The 24679-nt window shown below is 42.0% G+C and overlaps 1 protein-coding gene and 1 long non-coding RNA gene across 26 annotated transcripts in view; one reads left to right on the top strand and one right to left on the bottom strand.

The window, feature by feature from the left end:
- The window catches only part of nfasca (neurofascin homolog (chicken) a), a 167193-nt gene that overhangs the window by 40924 nt on the left and 101590 nt on the right, over positions 1-24679 (top strand). For 13 of the 25 annotated variants that reach the window (XM_037764627.1, XM_037764687.1, XM_037764712.1 and 10 more), the window contains exon 1: positions 10334-10624. The exons of 1 other annotated variant lie outside the window; for it this stretch is intronic. The gene's annotated coding sequence lies outside the window, so the exon portion shown is untranslated. Of the gene's footprint in view, positions 1-10332; positions 10625-24679 lie in introns of those variants that run through there. 11 more of the 25 variants (XR_005206239.1, XR_005206233.1, XR_005206235.1 and 8 more) reach the window with 4 other exon arrangements.
- On the bottom strand, positions 16562-16967 carry LOC119485695. The gene is made up of 2 exons (XR_005206343.1): positions 16903-16967; positions 16562-16823 (listed from the first exon to the last, which is right to left on the bottom strand). It is a non-coding gene; the product is annotated as an uncharacterized LOC119485695 (long non-coding RNA).

Here is a 24679-nt window from a genome sequence, read left to right on the forward strand (position 1 = left end):
AAGACCCGAGCCAAGTTCCCGCGTCTTGCTTGCTACCTGCTGATTTGAGTGAAGGCGTCGCGGGTTTGCCCCAAAGCTAGCAACAACTTCAATTCTCACTTCAGTTGGACTGACTGGCCACAAGAAACTGGCATTCGGGACAGCCCTAGTCAGAACACAGGTAAAGTTCCTTAAGATCCTGCGGTGGGAACAGGCTTTACCAGGGTGATACTTTACTCAAAGGGCAAATCCAGTGTTTCCATACAAGCGAAACAAAACTGACAAAACTGAGAGGCAGCAACTGGGAAGATATTAAGCAAATTAATCGTATGTGCTCGCTCAAATCTACAGACACAATTCCTCTGAAGGTTCAAAACATCAATCATATTTACTAATCTGTCCTTGCTGGATCGCTTGTACTGCTCTCATAATTATGTGCTATTTAATCATCATTGACCAGTTGTTGTTAATATGTTCATATAATATGAATAATATGAATACCATTAGACAGCTGAATTTGATGTCTCAGTCTGTCTTTTCTTAGCATACCGGTCTGCATAAGTAAACATTGAATTTAGTGATTAATACTTTTAATTACTAACATAAGGACAGTTCTCCTTGGTTTTGTAAAGGGCCAGATTGAGTGGTTTAGTCGTTTCAGCCTTGAGGGATTCTCTTCCCAAATGTGGAAATAACCTCAGAGTTATTGCTTTACTGGAACTAGGTTGAACATCAAGTTGGGTTAGCATGTAGCACATCAGTGTGTGTGTGTGTGTGTGTGTGTGTGTGTGTGACTCACATGTCCCTTGGCTGGCTCTCCCAGTGTACAATATGATTTGACCCGGCTGAGGTGAATGGATGGCTTCATCCAGTCAACCTCCAGCAGACAGGCCAGATGTCTACTCTGCCTGCCCCACACAAGTGCTCCATCCCGGGCTTAGCATCTTGACCAGAACCCTTGGTAGCCTGGAGGTCGGGGATCCCAGGTGGCTGATAGTGAACATAAGTTCGCAAAAACACCTCAGCAACTATATGTGTGTGTGTGTGTGTGTGTGTATTGGCTTGTGATGTCATATCTGTATCGTCCACCTGGTTTAATCATTTTCCAATTATGGGTTCACACATCATGTCACTGGTTTCATTTCATTTCAGTATCCTAAAATGTATGATAATTGGGTTCTTATTGGTGAAACTTCATGACATCCCATATTCCCACATCCCTCAATTGACACATGAGATGATAGACTGCTTTCAAAGGTTCACTAAAAAAGAATGAAAGCGGTTGTCTCATAATATTACGAATGTATTCTCATGTTATTAACAACTTTTTTTTCATAACAAGGCTGCTGAATGAGAGAGGCATCCGCCGATACGTTACACAGAAACACACCGTGTTAATAACAAGCCGACCACCTCACGGTACCGCCGGCTGTGAGCTGTGATCTGTTTTTAAAGTCACGCACCTTGGCGGAGGTCTGCGCTCTCCGAATGCCATTCTAGTTATTATTAAGGCCCCTTATCAAGGACTGGAAACTGAATGATCTGGCTCTTTGATAAATTACATTTCTGTCTTTAATGGAACAGTCCTTGCTTAATACTAACAACAAGGCAATTTTTGAAAAACATTACAATTCTCAGAAACTGTAATTCCCCGGTCTGGTGCAGCTGGCAGAACCCACCCACACACACACACACACACACACACACACACACACATCAAAACACATTTTTGGCTCCCATCCTGACCTTGTTTGTTCTATTGAAGCAGCTCTCTGGCCGCTTGACTAGAGTGAAATAAACAACAGTGGAATGTGGGAACGTTCAAGGTTTCCTCACTTGTTGCACTTCCAGGGAACTGCACTGCATGTTACTCATTTTACTCACTTGTTCGTCCTCTTGCTTAAGACTTTTCTCTGTAGTCAACATGTGTGTGTTTTTGTGTGTGAATATTAGTTATTTCTCCATCAAGTTTTAACCTCTATGCCCCCCCTTCCTCCTCCTCCTCCCACCCTTTAACCCTTTATCCCATATGAATCTTTAAATAGCTCAATTAGCGAGTTACCTTATACTGATGAAGGGGGCTGTTCATGTGTGACCATGCATGTGTGTATGTGTGTGTGTGTGTGTGTATGTCAGAGGTATTGTTGTTCTGGTTTGAATATTTGTGCTGTCACTAGTGGTATCAAATGATACAACTTCAAAGTAGAACATGTAGTTCTTTAAAACTCTGAACCTGATCGAGGCACAATACTTCAAAAATGACATCCCTTTTCTCTGAGTCATATATATATGTAATCCTTTATTTAAACAGGCCGTCTCATTGAGATTGAGATCTCTTTTTTAAGAGAGACCTGTGTACAAAAACCCCACAACAACCAGTTTGAACATAGACAGAGTCTGACATACATTATACATTTTCACAACTAAGAAAAACATTTACAAGTGTGTTTGCAAGTACAGTCTTTTAAAATGTTCCAGTGAAATAAGACAATGAAACTTCACATTTTTGGAGCTTTGAAGACACTTTTACCAAGATCAGTGTGAACAAGATGTACAACTAAAGTTAAAATGACCTGTGACCTGACATTGTAAGTTGGGATGCCACGTGAGAACATTTTCCTGGTGTTACTGATAACACAGGACATTTTGGAATAAAAGATATTCATTGTTGATGGTCAATATCCGCAGAGAGCTTACTTTGATCTTTAAAGGTACTGTTTGTAACTTCTTACACGTATAAATCGGGTCGGTGGCCCATGCACGTGTCGCCTCACTGTTTTGATCGACGCTCGTTCATGTCTATGTAGAGCGAGCACAAGCGCGAGCAACAGGACGATGACTTTCGTTGACTTAACGGCCACAGGTGTCACTGTTAACAAGACATTTCTGATTGTTATATAGAGTCCCTTTAAGGAAAGTGAAAAATAAATTGTTTATCCGCCCATGATTTGGATCCGCTCCAAAATTGAATGGCTTCTTCCTCGGCCCATGCCTCACCCTTCCACCAAGTTTCATGAAAATCAGGCCAGCAGTTTTTCTGTAATCCTGCTGAAAATCAAACCAACCAAACAGAAAACATCACCTCCTTGGTGGAGGTAATAAAAGATATACAACATGTGGTGACGATGCCATAGACCTGTATTACAGGGAGCTAGAAATCTAGCAAAAGGGTTAAAAGGATTAATTGTGTTGAGATACTGCTGAGTGGAAACAGGATGTTCTCGGCACAGATGTAGTGATGAGTCATTCCTGTCTGTGGGGCTTTGTAACGTGCCCTCACATTAAAACACCTTGATGCATAGGAAGGTTTCTTGTGGGTCTCAGCTTCTGCGCTATAATGTGATGTTGCTGAGGGAGAGGAGCTGGACACTGTTTGTACAATAGTTGCAGTCTGCTCCTCCACCATATTGTTCGGCTCAATCCACAATCATCCATCCACTGGACAAAGCCCTATTGATAGTAGCCCACATACTGTATCTGCTTACCATGGATTAGGTCTGGACTCACACACACACACACACACACACACACACACACACACACACACACACACACACACACAAACGCTGACATGTGAATGGGAGCTACTGGGATTTTCCATATCTGAGGGAAAAGGGGGAAAAAAGTTGACATACACACCTAACAAAGAATGTGTGTGTGTGTGCATGGGTGTGCGTGTGTGTGGGTGTGCGTGTAGATGGGTGACATTTCAAATTGCAAGTGATGTTGTTCTCAGTTTGATGTATGCAGGTAGGACACACACGGTCAGTGTATCTTTTGGTCATTCGATTTTCCTTTCCCAAACGGATATTAAAATACAAAAAAAAAAAATTTAATTTATTTTTTAAATTGTAAGAACATTGCAAAGCAAATAAGTAGTCTTCTATTTTTCATCAATTCCCCCCCCCACCCCTGACAATAAAGGAAATAACCAATATAACACTAATAGTTAAAAGACATACGGCAGCAATGACACCAAAATTAGATACACACTAGACAAATGAAATAATCAATAACTTCACGGTTATAAAGTGTAGTGCTAACAGACCGTCTTCACACATCAATGGTTCTCTTCCTTTAGAAATAAAAAAAAATAAAATCAACCCGTTTTTTTAAGTTTAGTTCATCCCTTTCTGACCCTGATAAAGAAAAACGCCTCGTATTTCAATTTTCAATTTTGTATTTTAAAATGAAAATCAAATAACCACTAATTTTTTCTATTTTAATATCCATTTGTGAAAGGAAAATCAAATGACCAAAAGATACACTGACCCACACACACACACTCATAAATTGAGAAGCTCCCTCCGACATTACTTTTACATAGTCTGGTGACTAATGAGTGTTTTTCCATCTTCATGACTTATGTGACCCTCCAACCACTGGTTTCTACTGACTCAGACAACACTGTGTTCTACACTTAGTTATTGTGTGTGTGTGTGTGTGTGTGTGTGTGTGTGTGTGTGAGTGTGCTATTTTGTTGTCATTTGATTGGAAAACTAAACTCTCCCAGTGCCCAGGGTGAGATCTGCCCCCCCACACCCGGTTCAATAACCACAGGACATGGCTGTACTCTGTGTGTGTGTGTGTGTGTGTGTGTTTGTGTGTAGGGGTCAACGGCAAAGTTAATTAACGCACGGCCCCCTGTGGCATACACTGTAATGAGTCCAGTTGTTGTCTAGCTCTGAAGTTGTCCTCATTTCTTATATCCTATTTCCTTTACTTACTCTTTATTCCACTTGTCTTAACGACTCACTCTCCACTCAGTGTTGTTCAATAGGAGTTCCAGTGTGATACCAAAGCAGCACCTCACTTCACTTACTTTCTTTTTCATTTAAAGGTCGACTCCATCTGCTTTCTTTTTCTGGGTTTATCAAATTGAAACGCCCACTCAGCTGTTAGCAAAAAGCAGTGACGTACTGTAGGTTAACACAGTAAGCTAATCAATAAGGTTATGAATTATGTGAACGCTAGCTCTAGCTGAGTCAACGTTAGCTGAGTCAACGTTAACTGTGCTTAGTTTGGAAATAACTGAAAGGGTTAGTTTGGATCGTTTGAGGTGGGGTTGTGCGTATACTGCAGTGTTCTGAAAGGTAAAATTACTGTTTTTGTCAATGGAGTCTGGTGGCTTTGAAGAGAGCATAGATGGATATAACGGCTTCAGTTCCCCCGTCTGAAAGGACTGTCTGACAGCAAGATGTAGCGGCTGTGAAAAACTTATTTCAGCCACCTACGAAAAGACCCTTACAAATTTATATCAGTTTAAGTGTACACTATATTTAGAATATTTTCACCGCATTACCTATTCATCAGACAGCCCTTTCTAAAGGTGTTATCTATCCTCTCTTCAAAGCCACCAGACTTCTTTGACAAAAACAGTAATTTTACCTCTCAGAACCTCTTGCTGGTCTACCGCTGCATCCATCGGTTAGTTTGTTCGTGTTATTGTGTGACTTTCAGATCGATGAACTAACGTGGCGTCCACAGCAGCACATTGCTAAGCTTCCATGCCTGTACTTCCGTCTGCTTCTCCAAACTGGCACACTGACTATGGATAAGGATTTTTGTATATATGTAGCAACGTCCTCATGTAGAAACCTACGTCAGGTCACATGGTAAAAAAGTTTTTAGATGGGCTTGGGAAAAACATACATACTTAGACCAAAATTTGAACGTTCGGATTTGAAACAATAAGAATCACCACTGGGAAGCTACAGAATGAAATACAAACCTAAAAAAAAAAAAAGAAAATGATGGACCCCCCCTTTAACAGTCTTGATGCAAAGCCACGCAAACAGTTGATATCAATAGCTAATCTTGTAAGTCTCTGAATGTTTGTTGTTCAACTGAGACAGCATTTGAATGTTTTCCTTTCAAAGCTGCGTTCATGTTTTACATGGTTTGGTCCGGGTCGTTTCAGTACATACGCATAATAATTCAATCTTCAAGGTCTGTGGTGATGCAAGGCTTGCTCTTTGCAGTCTTTATTTTACCAGGTCAAAACTTTAGATCTTCACTTTTGGGAACAGTAGTGTGACAAGATCATCATATAGTTCAACGTCAGCGTTTCTCTGAGCTTTTAACTGTACCTCTCAGTGGAGATAGAAGTCCAATTCAAGTCCCCGCTCAGTCACGTGACTAAAGTATGATTCGGGTTCAAGTCTGGAGTCTCAGCTCTCCAGCTCAGTTATCTTCTAACTGTAATTCTAATTCAACCCTTTGATCAAAACAAATAGTCTCATGTTATAGTTTTGCGTATCGGCCAATAGAGACATTGATCATTCATTGATGCTCTAATATAAAAGCTGCAGAGTCAAGATATTCCTAACTAGTAATGACAACATGCTGAATACCAGAGACAGAGCCTTCAGACAGATAGAACACCAGATGACCTCAGTCTCTATCATTGATGCTACATTAAACAAGTGGAAGTTATTGGACACGAGCAGAACTCCAAGGTGCAAGCTTCAGTTTTGAGGTAATAACAGGATGATTGATGAGGAGTGTGTGTGTGTGTTTGTTGAGCATGAGGGGGGGCGGCTGAAGTGCACTTATCTCGATGTCTGTTTGTCTGTTTGCTCGTCTGTTGCAGATCTGAGCAGAGGTCAACTGACTGGAGTCCATCTGGGCACGAGTTGATGTTGTCTTCGCTTTTGTTTGTGCAGCGTGAGCGTGTGTGTGTGTGTGTGTGTGTGTGTGTGTGTGTGTGGGTGTGTGGGTGTGTGTGTACGTCTTGGCGCACGTCTTAAGGAAGAGCAGAGGGGAGGTTGAGGTTATCCTATTGTTGTCAGGGCGTATCTTTTAATTATATGCAAGGGTCATTTGCATGTCAGAGCTAGCGGCGGCGGGTTGGGGGGGGGGTTATTGATTGGTTGGGGGGGTGGCTGGAGACAGAAGGGAGCTGAAAATCCTAGCCGAGGTCAGGAGGTCAAGCCTAGATACACACACACACACTCCACATAGATACATAAAGCTGAAACTCTCTCTGTCTTCCTGCGTCTCATCAGGCTACAGGCCTGCTTCAACTGGAAGGGGGGGGGTGTCTCTTTACCATGCCCCGAAGGCCCAAATCCTCCACCCAACCCCCCCTCCCACTGGCCTCCTCTCTTCCTCTCTACATTTATTGCTCTTTCTGTGTTTTCTCTCCCATGAAGTGCATTCCCACATTTTGAATTTGCGAATTAAAAAACGAGTTTATTTTATTTTCAAATGATGTTTGACTAAACAGACTGGGCTTGATTGACAGTTTGGTTGCACCTGTTTGTACTTACACCTTTATCATCCGTATTATGCACGGCATTTGGTGAACTCACATAATTACCAGCGATGCTCAACCCAATTTCCACCCTGAGCAGAGATCCAATGCCACATCACGTCCTGTGTGATGGAAGGCAGAGAAGGGGAATGATTGTCATAGTAACGACAACTCAAGTTGGTTGTGTGATTGCAGAGTTGGTTGTTCATTCATTATCTGTAACCAGCTGACATTGGGTGAAGGCGGGCTACACCCTGGACAGGTCTCCAGACTATCACAGGACTGACACATAATATATGTATACACACCGAGGACTCAACCAGGGTTGAACCAGGGTTGATAGTGTGTATGAAAGGGTTAACCCGCGTTGATCGACTCGCCTTTGCGACCCAGGTCGAGAGGTGGGGTAAGACCAGGGTCGGACCAGGGTCGATTTCGATGTGAATTGCACGAATCAGTGTCGCTAACAACGGGGGCGGGACAAATCACGTCATTGGTTGGAAATGGGGGCGCACAGTCGTGACGGGAAATCTCTTCGTCTCGCTCTTAGCACGGCTTGAATTTTGAACACCTCCATTAGCAACTTCATTAGACCATCCCCTTGGCGACCGTGTGAGGACAACAAATCCAATTCCAAATGACATCGGAAGAATGTCTGCACGATCAGAATGTCTGCACGATGGACGGTGTCCATTGAGCTGCTGCTCTTGTGCGCCTCGTTTGTTGTGCTCTTTTTGAACAACTGCACTCTACAAACTCAAGAAGGCGACGGGGACTGTTGGCTCTGCAGGAACGCTGCGTGACGGAAGCAGTCCACTGAATATGACGTGCACCAAATGTAGATCGGTATAACTAATCACATACAACAAAGGTCCACTGGCAGATGCAAACAGGGGATGTTGCATTTTAAGTGGTCCATACTGTACATTATCAACCTCTAGGCCAGTGTGACATCTCTACTGGAGCTTTGTCTTGATCAACAGCTGGATGCTGTGACTGCACGCAGCATCTTAAAGGTCCTATCCTCACAGTAGGGTTGCCAGGTTTGCACTCTGGTCTAAATCTAGATCTAGATCTAGTTTGATATCGAGATATACATTTTCTCATCCGACTTTGGGTAAGACGGCAACATACACACACACACACACACACACACACACACACACACACACACACACACGTACATACACACACTCTTTTCTCTGACTTCCAGCCATGTTATGTCTCGTCCATGAGAAAACTCCGATAGCCTCCAGCTGATGGGTGGGGGGGGCTTGTTCCTCGCCTGCATTGCATGCATGGACAACTACTATGTGTGTTTGTGCGTGTGAGATTTTGGTGTGTGTGCATGCATGTTTTTCCCTCATGCATGATAGGCCCTGTCTTCTCCGTGACCTGTGTGTGTGTTTTGCGTGTGAATGACTTCATGCATGGCTGGCGTGTGTGTTTGAGCTTTTATAGGTTACATGTACATGTGGGGGAGCGTGTGGGAGGAACGCATATTTGTATTTCATCAGACAGACCCACTGAGTTGTGTCTTTAATACAGAGAACCAAAGACAATAGAATCGACTGCTCATTTATGGCCACAAGGGAAGAATTCTACAAAAAAAGAGACTCAGGTACCTAAAAAAACAAACAAAAACAAACTATATACTCAATGTCTAAATGGCCAGTACTACAAAACCCCATTTACCATGTAGAAAAAACGAAAACCCCCCTGTGAAGCTTGTGTTTTGGTGTCTGAACTTGATAAATGATTATTTATGAAACCGTCACTGATTTGTTTTCAGTTGATTGATTAACCAAATAATCATCTTACTGTACCTACTTCTTATCTTACTGTTGATATAGCACAACAGTGGTTTTGCCTGTATCCAGTTAAAGCTTCAGTAGGCAGTATATTTTTGGCATCATTGGGCAAAAATCCCATAATAACCTTTCAGCATGTTGTAATTCAAGTGTTCTGAGAGATAACTAGACTTCTGCTCCTCCTCATGGCTCTGTTTTCAGGCTTTAGAAAAATGTGGCCCGTGACGGGAGACTTTGACCAATCACAGGTCATTTCATTGAGAGAGCGTTCCTATTGGTTGTGCTCCGGCTGGTGGGCGGTGCTTGGTAATTCTTCAACTGATCTCAACATGGCTGCCGGCTCACAAACTTTCTCATTTTACAGCTAAACCGTGCACTACAAGATGATTCTGAAAACATTTCAGGAGAGAAATAGACATTAACGTTACATAATATTGATTCATATTTGATCAGCGCTGCCTAGTTTGACCGTTTGGTTGGAGTTTGTGAGTGATTGACAGCCGGCTCTCATAGACAGCACATTGACAGCAGACCTCAGATCAGCTCTTACTGCTTGTTTTCCTCCGGTCTGTGAAATCTTGCAGATGCCGTTAGGAGTACTGGAGAACACCGGAGAACACCGGAGAACACCGGAGAACACAAAGGCACATGATTTTTTTCAGGTTACCTGTTTCATGTACTACTGTCATGATATGGCAAGCGTTTTATAAAAATAACTTTTTAAAATCATATTTGCTCCAATCTCGCCTACTTCAGCTTTAAAACCTAAAACAACTTAAAACCAGGACTTTTCCCCAGGAGACCGCTGTTCATGTCCCTTATGAAACCAAAAGTAAACGTTAACTTTACGCCTGTAAAGCAACGCTGTTACTCAAAGTCACGTAACAAAGTCTGCTGAGAGCAGTTGTTATTTAATTATGCTAGTTATGTTACTGACTCATTTTTGTGGTTCTATGTTGTTTTGGATGGAAGGTCACTGAAGGAAATTTGAGCTTTTCAAACATAATTAAAACCTCCTTGAGCCCAACAATTGACCACACATTTATTGTGAACTCAAGAAGAGAAATGTGCCTCTATGATCATAACAGTCTGAGGCAGTTGCGCATAAGCTTGTAACGTATGTGCGTGTGAGTGTGTTTGACAGCAGCGGAGCTTGTGTGTGTGTGTGTCTGAGTCTCATTAATAATTCATGAGGTGGGAGGGGTGAAGGAGAGGGGGCGGTGACAGATGGAGAATCAGTGTGTGAGAGAGAGAGAGAGAGAGAGAGAGAGAGAGAGAGAGAGTACGGACTGAGAAACAGCGAGAGCAAAGAGAGAGAGGGACAGAGAGAGTGAGGAAGAAGTAAATAGATTGGGTGAAAGAGATGGATAGAGTGTAGTGTTTCCCTCCATTTTTTCCCAGTTATTACATCTGTTGTCTTTGTGTCTCTGTGGAGGATCTGACTGACAGACGCTCGGTCTCTGTGTTTTGCTGTTTTCTCTCTGCTTTCCTTGGATGCTGAAGGATTGATGGGGATGGAGATACAACACAGTCTCCCAGCGCTGCTGTACACCTGGACCCAAGAGCTGCACTGACAGAGGTATTGATAATGTCTGGACACTATGTGTGAATGTGTGTGTGAAGGGGAGATTAAAACAACCTCCTTTCAGTTTTCTACTTTTATTTTCTGTACAGAAGTAGAGTTTAGCCACCTCTTAAGCACAAATTAGAATGTCAAATCCACAGTGAACACATGGCGTTGAGGTAAAGTCAGCAGTTATAATAAACTGTGTGTGAGAAATAACTTTCTACCAGATTTTGATTGTGTTCTTTAAAGGCTCACAAAGACACTCATTTGTTGAGAAATCCAATTTCAAACGGGCAGTAGCGTGCCGTCCATGTGGATCAAATGGTGTTCTGCACGTTATCGTGGGTTTAAATCCCTCACAGCTCCACGGTTGGTTTTCATTTCTTCACTGACTGTTTTCTCCCTGAAAACACAAACCACTCCAAAATGTGTTCATACATTCAGGCTGGTAGTGCGCTCTGTGTGTGTGTGAGTGAATGCAAGTTGTGAAACTTAAATGAGTTCTCCTGCACGGCGTGTGCTTTACTAGAGTTACCGTTATTGTGGATGGTAGAGTAAGTGTGCTGTATGACTACCAATGAGTTTACACCTCCATCATTTTAAATGTCTTATTGGAAAAAGATGTTAAATATTTCACTTATGTAATGTCTCTGTGTTGGCTGTTGCAGTGATTATTACAGCTGTCTATACTGCCAGGCTGCACACACACACACACACACACACACACACACACACACACTGAAGAATATGGATTGTGTCTGGTGTGCATGGTACCTCATTGGTCATACTTAAAGTTTGCTGCCTGTCTTAATTTTTTGGCTCTTCTGTTTTATTTAAAATGTTCTCAATTTCTAGATTTTAGATGTATTTAGATATAATATATAATATGTCATTCTCAGACAATGAGGTCAACAGCAGAGTTAGCTTCAGTTCCTGCCTAACAAACATCACACAAGATTACGATGTGATATGGCCTCTGATGTCGGCCATACTGGAAGTACCTGGTTCTCGTCACCGCTGACGATAGTTAATCGTCTCTTCATACCAATTACTGGCTGTTTCATGATAGTTGAATCCTAATATTGGTAGTATTTTATAGTATTAATTGCAGCCTGGTTTCCTAAAAATTATGTTCACGAAACTGCATTTTCAATTACGTTTCAAAGGAACGTATTTCCTCCTGGATTACGTTTGTTTTTGACAGATCACAAATATGTTTATCAGTCTGCTTATAGGGAAGATGACCGGGTGGATGGAGGGGGTCAAACACCAGACTTTCACCCAGACCGGTGTTCTGGTCTTGTGTGAAACCAGAAATAATAAATTCAACCCAAAACATGATCTTTGACTAAACCTAACCAAGTTGTTTCGTTGCCTAAATCTAATTGAGAATGCAGTTTTGAAACGGCAAAAGCACCACGAGCGGTTAAAACACTATAATGTTGATATACGTGTATGTAAAAATGTTGATGTGAAAGGTCTCTGTGTATATGAGGGTGGTTTTAGCTCATTTTGACCCAACTGACTGCTTCTCAAGCCTTGCAAACTGAAGAGAGTGAAAGTCCAGTCTGTAGCCCGTCACCAGTTCTTGTTTGACTTAGTGTGGTCTGGCAAGGCTCAATAGACTTGTAATGAATGAATTAGCTTGGGACTAAGCCCATTTCTAGCCTGCCGTACAACAGATGTAGAACAACAATCTTCCTGCACTGATTGGTTGAACACACTCCTCCTCACTGGGCTGTGATTTTCAGGTTTTTAAACTGGAAAAACACGCCAGCTATTCTGGAAATGTTGTCCTATTTCTCCCAAAATTGTAGAATTGGCCATGCACTTGTGGTGTCACGCTTGTCTCATGTCTGTGACAAACCAGTTGAAGTAGTTGATGAGGTTCAGGAGTTCTGAGGTTTAGCGAGTGATGTCATCTGAACACTGTCTAGTTCTTTGATTGATCTGATACTGACGGGTCGAGGCTCACGGGCGGGCTACTTTGAACACGTTGCATACACGGACTGTTCGCGGAGCGGCTGCCGCGACGCTACAGTACATTTCTACTATAATAATGAAACTGGCTACACCGGGCTTGAGAGCAGCACGTAAGTGGTGTGCATGTGCGTAACGGAGATCCTCTCCAAAAACGTAAAAATAGACCATATTTATCTTTTTGACGTGAGGTGTGCTCGGCCCTTTCACATAGAAATGGGTCATAAAGCGTCTATATCTTTTTAAAATCAAACTACCGATATACAGGAAATGATTTAATGAGTGCCAGCGAGTGGATCGGCAGTTTGGTTTTGAGAGTTTCTATTATTATTTCGCCTATCGTCTCCTGTCACCTGCGTCTTTTGATAACAGCTGACAAGAGAGATTGAAATAGCAGACTGAAATGACAGAGAAATGATAAAAGTAAATGAAAAAGCGATCGTAGTTTATTGTTTTTACTATTGTTTTTGTCTGTGACTCACACCACCGTACGCCATGTATGCGCTGCAGGCGTAGCCGGTAAAAGGTCACATCATCAGCGTAACCTGCACACTAAAAACTTACAAGTTGTCTTGCTTTGCAAAGTATCTCAGCATCTATCTTGAATGTCATTTATTGTACTATATGATATGATTATATTTTATACAACAAGCAGCACATCACACATAGTATAGATTTTCCAGCTTAACATATTTATACATTACGTCTTGATCAGGTAGAACTACTTCATCAAATGATTAACACACTTCACAGTCCATCATTTGCTCTTCTTGCCATCCAGTTGGAACCACTAAGAAGATCAAGTTCATTTCATTGCTGTATAGATTTGGTTTGCCTACTAGTGTGAACACACACGTGTCCTTCTGTGCTGTCAAGTCTGTGCCCGAATAGAAAAAGGCATTTAAAAGGTGTAAAAAAAAAAGAGTGTAGAAGGTGCATGGTGTAAACTGTGTCACTTTAATATATATATAACACCATCTACATCCTGTTAATGGTGGTTGGTTGGCTCGGTGGCACTATGGGGTTCTTCCGCTGACCTCTGACCTCTTCTGAGGTCAAACAGTCCGATCAATAAGGGAGGAATTGTTCTATTTATGGAGATGATTCAGTAAGAAGAGATGTTCTCCTGCTCCTCTTTAATAGAAATTGTCTTTACCTCACGGCCTGAGTCCGACCGTACCGTATGCACTGTGTGTGTGTGTGTGTGTGTGTGTGTGTGTGTGTGTGTGTGTGTGTGTGTGGGATGCTTAAGTGGCTGTAGTGACGCAGGGCTGTCTGAACATGCTGTTTGTTTGTCACGTAGGAGGTTTTAAACACTGAACACATTACACACATTTATCAGACGGCTCTCTCACACATGTTTATTCTGTGTGTGTGTGTGTGTGTGTGTGTGGGAGGATTATTGCATTAATACATTTCAAGTGTGTTTTTCAGATGCAGGTGTGTGTGTGTGTGTGTGTGTGTGTGTGTGTGTGTGTGTGTGTGTGTGTGTGCGTGTGTGTGTGTGTGTGTTGTGGATAAGTGTTTGTTGAGGGATGCAGGAGAGTGGACAGTAGTGCCAGAGAGCATCGAATACACACACACACACACACACACACACACACACACACACACACACACAAACACACACTTATATACACACAGACACAAATACAGTCCTTTCTTTGTTTGGGAGCATTGTGAAGAGGAGGTTAATGTACCCAGGAAACAGAAAGAAAGAGGGAGAGAGAGGGAGAAAGAGAGAGAGAGAGAGAAAGAGAGAGAGAGAGAGAGAGAGAGAGAGAGAGAGAGAGAGAGAGAGAGAGAGACCCTAATGGACAACGACGGGCCTTTCATTGCAAATATTTGGCCAAGAGGTTTCATACTAACCATCCCATCCCCCTTTCTCTCTCTCTCTCCTCCTCCCCCTCTCTCCATGGCCAAAGGGAAAAGATCAGAACAAATTGTGACTCTGTGATCTACCAACATTACATGGCTTTTTTTTCTAGAAAGAACAATGCTCAAGGCCATGTGTGTGTGTGTGTCTGATGCCAATCATGTTGTTCCTGGGAAGCAGACAAACAGATGTGAATTTGATTTAAAGATGTCATGTGGATCATTTTTGACATGAACAAATCATTACCACAATCATTTAGAGACTTCATCATGTTTTCTGTAGATCAAATCAGAAAAGACGTGCAGCCTCTCAACCGCATGTTACACTGCAGCCCCGGCTCCTGCTTAGCATGTTCATAGTTACTAATGCACTTTAGTAGGATTACCTTCATGTAGTGCAGGGTAAAGGTTCCACTCTGTCTTATACTAGTGGTTAGATGCTTATCCTTTGAGTTTAGACTATTTGTTTGGCATATGAGTTGCATTAGTTATTGCCCGACGACCTTTTGCCTAAAGATGAGTTTGTTTGTGTCGGTTATATTAGCAGCAGGATTCCTGGTAAATGGAGTCAAAGTTGGACTCAATCATGGCGGTGTTGTAGTCAAGACCCCCTAAACAGAGACCGAGTCATGACCGAGACCAGAGTGTATCGAGACCAAGACAAGGCCAAGGTTTTGAGGGGTTTGAGACCACAGACCAAGACCAGATCAGGGCGAGTCCCACACCGCACAACACACTTCTGATGAAACGTGGAACATGCAAACCATAGGCACTCCTCACATTGATGTAAAAGATCCACATTCACAATAAAAACAGCCACAGAAAACAAACGAAGATTCCTCTTCATTCACCTCTATTATGTAAGCGATAATGTACAGCGAGCCGGTCATTGTTGTGAAAGAATCCCTCTTTCATCGTCCTGATGGGGTTTATTTCACAACAATGACCCGCTGGCTGTACATTATTATTATTATTATTATTATTACACGGCTACTTACTGAAGAAATCAATAATTTGACACAAAAGTATACATAGCAACGGTCTGTTATACATAGCAACGATCTGTTATACATAACAACGGTCTGATATACAGAAATAACAGACTGCAGAACGCCGCGATTGACCAATCAGAATCGAGTATTCAACACAGCCGTGTAATAATGCCGTATATAGCCTTCTGTATATGTATAATACTAAATATATGTGCATCATGAGAAATGTCTTGATAAAATAACCAAAAGGCATCGCAGAGGTGAATTTTATGTGTGTGAATTTTCCTTTGTTTTCTATTAGCGATCACAGAAATGGTGTTAACAAATAAATGTAGATCAAAGCACAGGCAGGTTTAGTGATACCGCTGCAGTCGTGGTCTCGTAATAAAATCCAGAGTTCTCCTTGTCTGTCTTAAGCCACATGACGTGATACCTGCAGTTCATAATTTAAGTCAAACCAACATCCAGTAACACAGAGTTCATGCTCACTTTTTATTCAGCTTATTACACAAATACTGAAAATGTTTTCTACTCTTCAAGTCTTTTTTCATTCCACTTTCATCATCATATAACCGATGGAAATATAGAAACAACAACAGGATAATAGAACCACATTTTTTCCTCAGTCCTCAGTCTGCTCCTCCTCTTTATTTCTTCTCCATCGCTGCTGCTTGCGCTGTTATATTTACGTAACGGTAGAGATTTAGCTGTAGATGACTCCTCTTCTGCCATGTCAAGTTAATCTGTTGGCTCAAAGTATGTTTGTGTGTGTGTGTGTGTCTCCCACATGTGTGCAAGTGTGTGTAGCCAGATAGCCCCGGATAAGCCCCCATCAGCAAAAAAAAAAACATTGCATGCTGCAGAAACCAAGTTCCTGTCATAAATATTCTGTCGGCAAGCTGCGTGTGAAGTTTAGCAAGAACCAAAGAGTGGAAGGTTATCCTCTGTGCTGAACAGGATAAAAACCATGGAAGAACAGATGTGTTGCTCCATCGAGGGATGAGAAACATGGATGGTAAATGTTTCTGGCACTGTGATACTGATGTATCTTCTGTGGTGATGCAGTTGAAGATGTTTGAAGAGAAACTCCGCCAACACTGTCTTAGTTGTATAACAAATTTATTACAATAAGTTCAGTATCGTAAACAAGTAACAAGTTACTTGGAGAGCCTCCAGCCGAATAATGAGAGAACTCTCCCGAACGTATACAGACAGCTCCTTAAATACCGAGCTTGTTCTGGTCAAACCCTTAGTTTCCTCATATGGTTTTAGGAGAGGGACAAATAAAAATAGAAACACCTCTCTTTTGCCGCCATATGTCTCTTCAACTCTGACCCGGGCCTCCCAGGACCCTGCTGACTTAGCTTTTGGTATATCTTTACCATGACCAGTTGTCTCTTCAACTCTGACCCAGCTCTAAATCAGGAAGGCCCAAACAACAACTAACATTCCAATATACTCTCCTAATACAAACCATCTATATAAATATGCTGCATCTAACAGCAGACACCTCAATACTTTCCTTGGTGTTGCAACGGCTGTCTTGTGAGAGGTGTTTTAACGAATCGGCATTGAAATGTAGTCAGTGATTATGAAAAACAGGTCAAAAAGAGAGGGAGGGGGGGAGGAAGATGTTAAAGAAGGTCAAGACCCAGACATGCCGGTCCATTCCAGGTGGGAATACAGATGCTGTGCCTATGAGCCAGGTACTTAACCTACATCACAGCATGGGCATCCATCTGTGTGTGTGTGTGTGTGTGTGTGCTTGATATAAGGCCCGCGGTAGGTCTGTCTGTTACACTGTGGTAACTAAGAGGTGGTAACCTACTAAAGCCACCATGGTACTGAGAGTATGGGTGTGTGTGTGTGTGTGTGTGTGTCCTGTCAGCTCAGGACTGTGTGCTGTGTCTCTCAGATGTTTTTAGTCTCTGCCATGGTCTCTCATCTCATGTGTTATTTGCGACCGACAAATTCCGAGGACACATAGTACTCCAAATAATAGAAAACTGATGTGATCTTAACACAGGCAGAGAGAGAGCTTCAAAAACAATACGTACTCAGATAGATTTCAAGCAAAAAGAGCAGTTAGAGACAGGCTGCTTGGATAAATAAAGTGCAGATCCGGAGGGTCAGTTCAAGTCCCCGCACAGACCAAGTGCGGAATGTAGACCTGGAGAGTAGGGGTGTAATGATATGTTTTTACAACGATAGGATTTCCATGGTTCAGATACGATTCAAGGACGATATTTGGCTCATCTAGAGTGATACGATACGATACGATACGATACGATACGATACGATACGATACGATTCAATGATTTGAAATCGATACAGTAACTTTTTTTGCCAAAAATTCAATCAGTGTGAAATAAATATGTGATACTGGACAGAGCAGGTCAGGATTCCTCAAAGTTTTTCGTGTAAGGGAATCAGGGATAAATTAATTATGGATATAAACAAGTAAACAATGATTAAAGGCAAATCCATACAGCTTTTATTTGAAAATAATAAAAAGTGCAACTGCAGGACCTGCTGCTTCAGTTCTCAAGATACAAGGCAGTGCAATATTTAACAAGAAATATAATAAACCAACTTCTATTCAAGTTAAATGAACAGTGATTTAACCTGCTGCTTCTGTTCTCATTTTCAATATAAACAGTAGATCAATAATACAGAGATCAACCGCTGATAGTGATCAAACATTCCTCTACAAACACTGTTTAAATAGTCTGCTTATAGTAATCAAGTATTCCACCTACAGTGTTCAATTGGGCTCCTTTCATACATGAAAACATCTGGAAAAACATTTTAAAACTATATCAGACTAACGTTAGTTGAATTTCTGTTTTGTTTTTTTACTTTATTCCCGTGATAATTTGCCTCGCCGACCGTCTGCTCTCCGGCTGGATACGTGAGGCGGCTGATGCCGGTGCACATTGATATCATGACGGGGAAAGGAAAGTCATTTTCACTGAATGAAAAAACGACAGCGCACGGGGAAAGCGCCGTTGGGTGAAGCCGCCCTCGTCAAGTGGATTGATAGCGCCTGAAACACTGCCGACCGGCTCCTCTGAACCGCGGCGCTGGCAGCTCATGCAAACCGCATGCTGGTGCATGTCTGGAGAGTGAACCGGAGTAACGTTTAACATTTCTTTACTAATAAAAGTGCTAAAAAACACGTTCATATAAAAATTTTTGTCCTTAAATACAAGGTGCAAATCCTTAGCATTGATACAATCGATACAATTCAAATCGATTTCATATCGATATACGTCTCCTGTGAAGGACAACTTGCCGAGTACCTATCGATGGAGTTGGATCGTAGGAATATAAATCGATACATCGATGTAGTAGATGAACCATTACACCAATACTGGAGAGGTATACCAGTTTGCCTCCTGGGCACTGCCGAGGTGCCTTTGAGCAAGGTACTGCTCCCCGGGTGCTGCATAGTAGCTGCCCACTGCTCCTAATACACTAGGATGGGTTAAACGCAGTGGCTAAATGTCCCTTTGTGCTGTGCTGTGTAGAATGTGTGACAACAAAATTGGATTTACATTTAATATGTTAGTAAATGGGACGACAGAGTTTTAGTTGAAGATTTAAAGATCCAATGAGATGGGTGCTTGAGCTTTGTGGAAAACATACACATTGTTCATGTACAGTACATAGCTACGGCCTGCCTGCCCTGTCATCTTGTTTTAACAGGAAATCCATCACTTTAAAGGAGGTAATCATACTGGGAGTTAAGCTGCTTTATGACTGGGAATCCCATTTATGATTAGCATACTTTTAATTATAGTTTAACAATAGAAACAGCACTAAAATAGCATGGATTAAAGTAAAGATGAAGCACCAAACATACCGTATAGTCTAGTTATTAAGCTGCATGTTGTGGATTTAAATATTAGTGAATGTCTGTTTGACTGTACACTAAGAGTGATAAGCTACATGAATATACAGTGTGTATAGAGATATAGATATAACTAGATTTTAAAGTCCAATAAAACAACAAAAAAAATGTCTTATCCAAATTTTGAAAATATGGACTTGTATGGTTCTTGGTCTATTTAATAACGCAACAGTAAATTGGCTCTACCAGCACATCTGGATGTGTGTCATAAATCCCTTATGGTAAATAGATGTGATGGCTGCCCTCAATCTAAAAATGCAATTTGGGGGTGACTCGTCCTCGTGTATTTTTCCACTCAATGACTCTCTTGATTGGTCAGGACTCGGGGCTCAGCTTGCCATTGGCCATCGCTCCACTCACTCGTGAAATGGTTCCTTTTATTTGTGACCAATGCTGCCGCCGAGATAGCCCGCGTCTGATCCTCTCTCATTTTAATTTACCCAGTTACCACCATATGACACGTGGACAGAGAGGATTTATGCTCCGGCAACACTTTATATCCTCAGTGATTTCTTCTCATCTCTTGTTCTTCACTTCTCATTTTTGCTGTGTTTGTTATATACCAACATGCTTCACAAGTACATTAGTAAGAGTGTATATCAGTGCTTAATATTGTTGACCATGAGGCTCAGACGGTGGCCAGAAAGGGACATTTAACCATATTTCTTTAGTAGCTTCTGAACTGTGTGGCCCAGGGCTCAGTTCTTGTTACACTTCATTCCACAGTTTTAATCTCACACCGTGTTCTAACCGGATGCGTCCGACTGTCATGCCGCATCGCGTAGCATCGGATGTCCACACTGAATACGTGAAATATGCACTTCTGCTGTTAGTAGTACTTGCTATCTTCCAACGTTTGTTCTTTTTAGGCACAAAACACATGTTTTATATTGTGATATTTACTGAGCGAGTAGGTCGTTATCTAGCGATCCTCCTCCAGCCAGCTGCCACCTTATTTAGGTTTTTGTAGTGAAATGAGGAGGTATTGTAGACTACAGATAACTCCTCAGTGACACAGACAGTACAGGTGCTGAGATATACGGTAACCAGGGAGTTAAACAACAGATTAATCCAACATTATTACTGATGTCTTCAGAACCACAAATGAAGATAATAAAGACTAAATGTGGATGTTTCACTCACCAGTTGTTCACTCACCTGCTCAGCCTGCTGTATAGTGTAACATTAGTCTGTTGTGTATTACACAATAGTGAACAAAATAATCCAAATAGGTAGAAGACGTCAGCTGTAAGAGGAGCACAGGATGCTTTTCTTACTCTCTTAGTCCTCTGTTGTGTTTTAATGCAGCTGATTTGTAGGTGTACTTTCTCTCATTTTTTTCTATTGAGCTAGATTGATAAAAAATAGCGGCAAACAGGAGCGCATCAAAATGAAGATTCGTACTGAATTATTCATCCTCATATTTCCCATAGTTTCCATAGTCGTCACTTGTGCTGCTCGTTTGTGTTTTGCTTTAACCCTTAGTGAGGTGGCTGTTCAATTTTTTTGACACCAGTCAGTGTATTACCTACAGTAGATGGAGTTTGGAGAAACAGACAGGAGTAGCAGCACGGGAGCAAAGTAACGTACTGCTGTGGACGGGGCCGACAGCAAAAAAACAAAAAATTCATATGCACGCTATATTTACAATATTTCCCCCGCTTTCCAATGGGGAACCGAACCGAAAGTGAAACTTATCTATGCTCTCTTCAAAGCCACCAGACTCCGCTGACAAAAACAGTACGGATACTTTCAGCTGAGTTCCCAATTTCAATGTGTCTATGTTTCTTATATGATCTTCTCTGTTTTTCTTTTCATACTGTTATTACAGTGCTTTGTAACTATAAATGTAGTTATTTATTTACATAATTCTGTTTTTAATACCCGGTGATGAGTGTGTGTGTGTGTGTGTGTATTTTGTACCTGATAGATATTTCTAAAGTGTTAATTAGATTTGTCAGCAGCTCCAAACACTCAACCAGCCCTCCTTGCATTATTTTATTAGCGCACACACACACACTCTCTCGCTGACTCTCTCAGACTCAGCAAAAAAAAAACACACCCACACTAACAAAAGCGTGCACACACACACACACACACACACACACCATCATCCTGCCTAATCCCCTTAAACGCGTGTCCACACACACACATACGCACACACACACACTCACTCACTCACTCACAGACACACAAAGAGACACACTTTATCACACCTTTTAACCACTCCACCAGAGCACTAATCACTACACACACACTTGCACACTGACATGTCAGTCATTTTAACACCGTGGTTCCCTCGGGACGGGGAGGTGGGGAGGCTTTCCTCACAGTGTTCAAACGTGCGTGTGCACACATGCACTTCATCTCACAAATACACAAACACACACACACTCACTCACTCACACTGAGCTGTTGGTGTGTCGAGAGAAAGCCAGACAGGAAGAGCTGCGAGAGGCTGAAACAAAGAGGACATGTGGTTCTTCACATGCAGTAAAGTTGAGATATTCTGTATGTTATCTTATTTATTATACACCACACACACACACACACACACACACACACACACACACTCAATGTAAAAAGAGTAGAGCAGCTGTGTTTTGTTATGGGAGGAGATGAAGGAGAGATGGGAGGGAAAGATGTAATATCATCCTACATAATGAATAGAGAGGGAGATGGAGGACAGGGAGGTGTCTGTTCACTGTGTCCCTGAACAGGAAGTGGACACACATCCCATAATGGACTTAATGTCATTTTACAGCTGCGCAAGAGAAAAGGAGGAGAAACCAGTGGAGAGGGGGAGAGAGAAACCTGGGGAAAATGAAATTTGGTAATGGCCTAATTATGGCAGAGAAATTGGAAAGGACAACTGTGTGTGCGTGTGTGTGCGTATACGTCTCTGTGTGTGTGTGAGAGAGAGAGGGTGAATGAGTGTGAGGCTGCAGGACAGACTAGCCAATGGCAGAATTACTTTAATCACTGTGGTAACCTCAAGGCAGAAGGGCCCATGCTGGTAAATTAGGCCTGGTAGCCAAGCTTACGCGCACGCACGCTCGCACGCACGCATGCACGCACGCACGCACGCACGCACGCACGCACGCACGCACGCACGCACGCACGCACGCACGCACAAACACACACACACACACACACACACACACATACACATAGTACAGCTGTAACTGTCCAATTAACAAAAGCAAAATATAAAAAGCAATTCTAAATTCCAGAGACTGAAAAGGTGTATATAGCCACCGTTCTTACAATAGAAAGCTGCTTGGCATCAATCAATAAAGGACAAAGTCAATACATTTTTTAATCTTAATAAGATACTGCCCTATGCAGAAAGAGCTCTGGAAATATCGAATCCAGCCAGTAAAGCTATAGCTATCCCTTCACTCAGAGGTTTTGAGCAAAGTTGCATTTTTAAAAAAAAAAAAGAGAAAGAAAATGAGACAGGTTGTGTTCAGAGTAAAGGTGAGGAGAAACTGCTAAAATACAGGAAAAGAGTGAACCTGACGTTTGCTATTTGAACAGTGGAATACCACATTCACAGTGGAAATGTTCTATAAAGCATATTGTCTAAAAGAGGTGTCGTGTTGTAAAAATACAACACGATTATAAATATATATATATATTTATATTTGTGTTGTATTTTTAATTATTTATTGAATTGAGATTTTTTAATGAATTTCTATTTAGTGTCTCTAAACTGAAGCTAAAGATACTTCCACATTGGCTTCTAGCATTATGCCCTGATGGTGGCTGGTTTCCATCAAGAACAAAATAGAGATTATCTAACAGCGTATGTCCAAATGAACAGTCATATTTATGTAATGTTGTATAGTTGCATGCGAGCTATTTAGCTGAAAGTGACTTACACTCAACACATTCTCACCCCCAACTCGTCAAGTACCCCCCTCGGCATCGGAGACTGACACACGGACACGCACGTACCCCTCTTGCGTTACTTTTGGACGGAACAGGGACAGCGTGTCCATATATATATGCTTGTTACACACATAGTGTCCTTTCAAAATAAAATGAAGCTTATGCAAAAGTTCAGACAGGAAGACCCTCTTTACACTCTTTCATTCACAACCTTTCTCTCTCTCTCTCTCTCTCTCTCTCTCTCTCTCTCTCTCTCTCTCTCTCTCTCTCTCTCTACTGGCTCCTACTCTATCAGCTTAGTGTGGGTAGTTCAATCGTAGATAATCAAACAGATTCTGCCACGCTCTCTCTGAGCCAATCATATCGTTGCAACAAAATTTTAAATCTGTCCTCCTCTCTGCTGCTGTCAGTCGTCATTTCAGTGCGAACCAATGCAACCCGCCTCCATCCCGTCACCTCCAGTCTTCATCATATTCAGTGCCCAGTCCTGCTCCACATCCTTTCATTAGATCTTCAGTACTCCCTTCACCACCACCACCACCAGTGTCTAGACTCCAGGGGGGAATATACCTAATCTCATCACGGCATCACTACCCCCTTTGATATACTACGTCACGATGGAGTCTAATCGCCAAAGACTTCGCATTATTCTTCTTACGTAATAAATTATTGTTCAAACAATACGGGGTCTCTCCTGGTTGAACTACCGTTTTCACAGGAAGTTTAGGTTTAGGCAACACAACCACTAAGGTAGGGTTAGGAAACGGTCGTGGTTGATGTTAACTTCTGTCCCGCCCGCCCTAAACGGACTCTCACGCTATTAATACTACGTCACTTGCTCCGACCGTTAGTTGAAAGCTGGGTTAGTCACATACTGTTGCTAAAAAGTGCCTTTGTGCGTCGGTTTCAGATGCCAAGGGGCACTTGCCAAATGGCGAGCTGGGAGGTGAAAGGCTAAGGTTATAGTGATTGCTTATGCTGGCGTTCAGGCATAAAAAGACATATTTATACCACAGAAGCGCCATGCTAGATTCATGTTTATTCATTCTCTCTTTCAATAAGTCACTTGGGAGCTTACGAGGCAGTCTGCTTGCCATTAGGCTTTTTTTTTTTATTTATTAGAATATCAAGTGAAACGCTGGCCTTTTATTGAGAAGGATTTGTGTTAGTGTTTACAGAGAGATGAGGACAGAGAGTGTTATATGACCGCGGGCTATTACTGCTGGGTGCACCGTGTTCCCTGTCAGGTCCAGGGTGCATGCATACATCCACCTTCATACACACACACACACACACACACACACACAACCCAGCTGCTGGCTACACTTTGAAATGATGCTCTCTGTTTTGCTTTGTGAATTCAGCTTTTGTTGCATTAAAACACACACACACACACACACACACACACACACA

Source organism: Sebastes umbrosus, chromosome 1 (assembly GCF_015220745.1).
Source record: "Sebastes umbrosus isolate fSebUmb1 chromosome 1, fSebUmb1.pri, whole genome shotgun sequence".
Classification (NCBI taxonomy): Eukaryota; Metazoa; Chordata; class Actinopteri; order Perciformes; family Sebastidae; genus Sebastes; species Sebastes umbrosus.